Here is a 6,000-nt window from a genome sequence, read left to right as displayed (position 1 = left end):
GGTGTTATATGCAACTGATGAATAACTGAACTCTACTTCAGAAACTAGTGATGTACTCTATGTTGGCTGGTTGAATTTTTTAAAAAAAGTGCCAGAGTGATTTTCTTCAGCAAAGCCAGAATGGAAACAGGGAACAAAGAGGGGAAGAAGTACAGCATATAGACACCCAGAGTTCAAGTATTTGAAATTCCAGGAGCTACTCTGATTATGAACACCTTTACATTATAGGTCAAGATGAAATCATCCAAGGAGCTTTCTCAGAAACTTTTTTTTTTATTATGTTATGTTAGTCACTATACAGTACATCATTAGGTTTTGATGTAGTGTTCCATCATTCATTGTTTGTGTATAACACCCAGTGCTCCATGCAATACGTGCCCTCCTTAATACCCATCACCGGGCTCACCCATCCCCCCACCTGCTTCCTTCTAAAACTCTCAGTTAGTTTCTCAGAGTCCATAGTCTCTCATGGCTCATCTACTTCTCCGATTCCCCTGCTTCATTTTTCCCTTCCTTCTCCTAATGTCCTCCATGCTATTTCTTGTGTTCCACAAATAAGTGAAACCTTACAATAATTGACTTTCTCTGCTTGACTTATTTCATTTAGCATAATCTCCTCTAGTCCCATCCATGTTGATGCAAAAGTTGGGTATTCATCCTTTCTGATGGCTGAGTAATATTCCATTGTATATATTTGATAAGTCTTCTTTATCCATTCGTCTGTTGAAGGGCATCTCGGCTCTTTCCACAGTTTGGCTATTGTGGACATTGCTGCTATGAACATTGGGGTGCATATGGCCCTTCTTTTCACTACATCTGTATCTTTGGGGTAAATACCCAGGAGTGTAATTGCTGGGTCATAGGGTAGCTCTATTTTTAATTTTTTAAGGAACCTCCACACTGTTTTCCAGAGTGGCTGTACCAACTTGCATTCCCACCAACAGTGTAAGAGGGTTCCCCTTTCTCCACAACCTCTCCAACATTTGTTGTTTCTTGCCCTGTCCATTTTTGCCATTCTAACTGGTGTAAGATGGTATCTCAATGTGGTTTTGATTTGAATTTCCCTGATGGCTAATGATGATGAACATTTTTTCATGTGTCTGTTAGCTGTTTCTATGTCTTTTGAAAAATGTTTGTTCATTTCTTCTGCCCATTTTTTGACTTATTTGTTTTTTGGGTGTTGAGTTTGAGAAGTTCTTTATAGATCTTGGATATCAGCCCTTTGTCTGTAGCGTCATTTGCAAATATCTTCTCCCATTCTGTGGGTTGCCTCTTAGTTTTGTTGACTGTTTCCTTTGCTGTGCAGAAGCTTTTTATCTTGATGAAGTCCCAAAAGTTCATTTTCGCTTTTGTTTCCCTTGCCTTTGGAGACGTGTCTTGAAAGAAGTTGCTGTGGCCGATGTCAAAGAAATTACTGCCTATGTTCTCCTCTAGGATTTTGCCATCAAAATGACTTTATCCAAAGTCTATCCACAATCCTCTATCTGCCCCCTCAAATACATCTCAAATACATCTGTCAACTTATGGTATTTCATTTATGTTAATTATTTGTTATCTTGTCTTCTTGCATCCATCAGATTATAAGCTCTTTGGGGCTGGGGCACTGTTTAATATTTGTGCTGGAGCCCCAAACAAATATTAGTATGTTGCCTATTTTAGCTATCAGATATAGGTGTTTTCCAAACTCTGGCACGGTATCTAGGGCATTTCACAATCTTTTACCAACCTACTTCTCTATACTCCATTGTGCCCTTATGCTGCTCAGTTCCTAAATACAGATATAATATGTGTAAGTCCAACTTTTCTACTTTCACTGAACATACCAGGGAACTTCATATTTTCCTGGACCTTTGAACAGAACTTTTTATTTGCATGGAATATTCTTTTCCCTTCTGGAAAACTCCTACTCATCTGTCAACACCCAGAGCAATGCCGCCTCTTCTATGACTTTCTTATTTAAGAAAGACTTTCTCATTATCTACCAGGTGCCATCTACTGTGTGAACAGAGTTCTGTTTTTGAAAGAACTCATTGAATTGTAAAGGTAAATAAAGGTGAGTAAAGAGAAAGACTATTTCTTCCCCTTCAGTTAATGTGTCTCTTTGAGGGACATAGTGGGCATGGATCCTTTCTCTAATTCTTAGAAGGCAGATCAATCTCTCCAGCAACTAGAAAGGCTTATTTTTCAGTTTTAGAATGTAGACATTTTTTTTTTCAAGGTCATAAGCCAAATTCTCCTTTGAAATGTAAAGACACATCTACAGAGATAATGTGGGAGCCCATCTCCAGATGTAACCATTTGACTTCCAGGAAGATTCAAGGTGTCTTTGGGGGAAATAAGAGATGTTTTGTTATTCTTTTGGAGGAAGTCAATTAACTAAACAGCCACTACAATTCTCAAGTGAACTTTGCATTTGCTTTACTCTATAAGTTGTGTGGAATTATATCCTGAATTTGCAGTTTCTTGAGGGCTACCTATATGCATGCACTGTGCTGTCCTTAATAATAAATGTTTATTTCTTTCCATATTGATGTGGATAGGTCTCTCTTTGTTGACAGTTTTTACTTTGCTAGCATAGTAGAGGCAGATACAATGACATGTGCAAAGGAGCTCAGATTTTATATTGAAACCCAAGGGAAAATATTGAAGGAGTTTAAGTGCAGCAGTGACACAGTTCTGTATGTAGAAAAGGAAGAATTAAAGATGACTAGTAGAATTTTATATATTTATTCCTCTGTTTCACTATAGAATGTAATGAGTTCCATAAGTGAACAGAAAATACAGATTTAAAAAAAAGAAAATACAGATTTTATGTCACTAAATACAGATTTTAGAAGATCTAAGCAAATTCTGTTAGAAGTCTGTCCCTGCGAGTTGTTGATGGTCCTTGGAAAAGGCTGAACACTAAGAAATTGTGTTTCTTTGAACTTGAAAGTCATGTCTGTATCTTATGGAAGGAAAGGTATGATCTGTGTGAGAAGTCTATCCAAGCTCATTGCCATATTCACAGTTGTAATACCTATACCCTATGTTGTGATCTTCCCTGCTGATTACAGTTTGTTGGTTATTTTCATCTGGTTCTTCTATTTAATTAGTCTTAGAGTGATTCACTTTTTCACCTTTCCAAATGTTCTCATTTTTTATTTAAATTTAATTAGCCAACATATAGTACATCATTAGTTTCAGATGCAGTTTTCAATGATTCATGAGTTGTATTTAACACCCAGTGCTCATCACATCATGTGCCCTCTCTAATGCCTATTACCCAATTACCCCTTCCCCCCACCGACCTCCCTTTCAGCAAGCCTCCGTTTCTTTCCTATAGTTAAGAGTCTCACATGGTTTTTCTCCCTCTCTGATGACTTCCCATTCAGTTTTCCCTCCCTTCTCCTATGATCTTCTGCACTATTTCTTATAGTCCACATATGAGTGTGGTGGGAATGCAAGGTGGTACAGCCACTCTGGAAAACAGGATGCAGGTTCCTCAAGAAGTTAAAAATAGAGGTATCTTACCACCCAGCAATTGCACTACTAGGTATTTACCCCCAAAGATACAGATGTAGTGAAACAAAGGGGCACCTGCACCCCAATGTTCATAGCAGCAATGTCCACAATAGCCCAACTGTGGAAGGAGCAGAGATGCCCTTCAACAGATGAATGGATAAAGAAGATGCAGTTTATATATACAATGGAATATTACTCAGCCATCAGAAAGGGTGAATACCTACCATTTACATTGACATGGATGGAACTGGAGGGTATTATGCTAAGTGAGATAAGTCAATCAGAGAAAGACAACTATCATATGTTCTCCTTTTTTGATATTTTCTTGCTGCCTGGTCCTCAAAGTTTCATTTTAGTTTTATATTCCATTTGAGCTCTTCATTAATGTTTCAGTATCAGTTCTAGGGCCTCTCAGACTCTCTACATACGGTACAGCCATTTTTACACTTCCTAAAATGCTTAAATTTTTTGTTAAATAAACATCCAGCAGGGCCTATGATATTTGTAAATATGTTCATGCATTGTATTAAGTTCAAAATTGGCGACATATTTTTGTCATTATATATTACACAAACTTGAAACCTGATTTCAAAAGATTGAGTAAAGAAGCCTCCAGAAAAACCACACAATTTTTGTAGACAATCACTATGTGCCAATTCTCAGTATCATTATTTAAAAATTAACATGTGTATTTTGGGAAGGATCACTGAATACTTACATGTTCATTAATTGGAGGGTTTACATAGAATTCTTCTCCAGATGAACCTTGGAAAAATATATCAAAGAACTTTATAATCTAGATGTATCTCAAAAACTGCAGGGACTGGTTTGTGGCTAGGTGCCCAAATGGGAGTGGAAAGGAGCTTGAGCTAGAAAAATAGAGGCAAGATCTTAGGGAACCTTAAATTTTAAGCTAGGGAATTTATACTTTATCTTTTATTATAAGCAAAAATAAATCAACTTAAAAATAGCTCTAATTTTTACCGAATGCTTATTCTGGTGCCAGAGTAAGTTCTGTATGTTAACTGCTTTACATGCACTCTCTCATTTAATCCTCATAACTATTCCATACGTACTATAATAATCCCCACTTTACAGATGAGGAAACAGATTCAGAGAGGTTAAGCATCCTGGCTCAAGGAAACAGCTAGTCAGTGGTGGGGCAGAAATTAAAAACTGGCTCTAACTCCAAAGCCTTTCTCTAAACCGGATGGAAGTGAGAGTAGATTTATGTTTTACAAAGATCACTCTGATGGAAGTATGGGAACGGATTGCAGCAAGACAAGTATAAAGGCAGGGAGACCAGAGAGTATGCTGTTGCAGTAGTCTAGAACGTTAGGCCCTATTAAGGGGGTTGCCCCTTAAATACCAGAATTATGCAGATGAGTGACATGGTCAGAGAAGTTTATTTAGAAAATTCCTCTGGAAGCCCTTGTTAAGAATGAATTGGAGAAGGCAAGACTAAAGAATAAATTGGGAGGTTGTTGGACTGTCCAAGATGCCTATCCAGGGGTCAGGAGATTGTATCCTAAATCCTCCAGCTTCTTCCATTTGCAGCGCAAACTGCACTTCTCCCACCTCACCCCTGCCTTGACGCCGCTCCATCCAGGATCTAGGAAGTGGGCTTTTGCGCACTTTTGTAGGTCCTAGACTGAGCCCCTACAGAGGCGCCAGCGGTGGCGGCAGTCGCCGGCGGGGGTGGGGCGCATGCGCGCGGTTGCCAGGCGACGGCAGTCGGGGCGCCGCGGCTCTAACGGCGCTGGGGTTGTGTGTGTAGGCAGCGGCGCCAGAGGAGGAGGAGCACGAGGATGCAGCTGCGACCGCGGCCCCGAGAGGGAGCCGCCGCTGCTCTGTGGCCGCGGGGGCTGAGGGAGGGGAATCAGGCCTGGGGGTCGGGTCGCTGAGGGGACCGGGGGTGGCGGTCCCGCCCGAGCTCAGGCCTAGTACCCCAGGAAGGTACGGGCCGCTGGGCGAGGGCCTCCCCCCCAGTGCCTCCCCTCGCCCCTCCACGTCGATGGTGGTGAAGTTGGCGGCGCCAGGGAGCGCAAGGCACCAGGCTGCCTCCTTTGCACCCAGCTCCTCCTGGGGCGCATCTCTGGCACCGGCTCACGGACACCTGCGCCGCCGTCTCCTCTCGCCGGCTGAGCCCACCCCTGGCGGCGGGCGGGGGAGGGGCTCCCCCAGCAGGGGCTGTGTCCAGCAGGGCGACGACGGGGACCGTAGGAGAGTAGGGGTGAGTAGTGGCACCGCGCTCGCCTGGTGTTGGGGCGCCTTTCTGTCCTCCGGGGCCCCGGGAGACGACCAACGCGCTGCTTTCTCCTGCAGAAGCTTCTAACGCCTCTCCTACATCTGCTCGCGGCTCCCTGTGTCCTTCGAGGTAGTTTTCCTTCTAAAAACCACCACTCTCTTGTCTCAACCCTGGCATCTAGGAATGAGGGGCTTAAGGCCTGGCTTTGCTTCTTAGATGCCATAGATGCCGATAATTCTACGTACAAT

General features: G+C 42.3%; 1 long non-coding RNA gene across 1 annotated transcript in view; it reads left to right on the top strand.

The window, feature by feature from the left end:
• Positions 1-5,324: 5,324 nt before the first annotated feature.
• The window catches only part of LOC144380575 (uncharacterized), a 416,331-nt gene continuing 415,655 nt past the window's right edge, over positions 5,325-6,000 (top strand). Inside the window, exon 1 of the long non-coding RNA XR_013444775.1 lies at positions 5,325-5,737. This is a non-coding gene — a long non-coding RNA (uncharacterized LOC144380575). The remainder of the gene's footprint in view (positions 5,738-6,000) is intronic.

This window comes from Halichoerus grypus, chromosome X (assembly GCF_964656455.1).
Source record: "Halichoerus grypus chromosome X, mHalGry1.hap1.1, whole genome shotgun sequence".
Lineage (NCBI taxonomy): Eukaryota > Metazoa > Chordata > Mammalia > Carnivora > Phocidae > Halichoerus > Halichoerus grypus.
The sequence above is the reverse complement of the archived record's forward strand: the minus strand, read 5'-3'. Positions and strand labels throughout refer to the sequence as shown.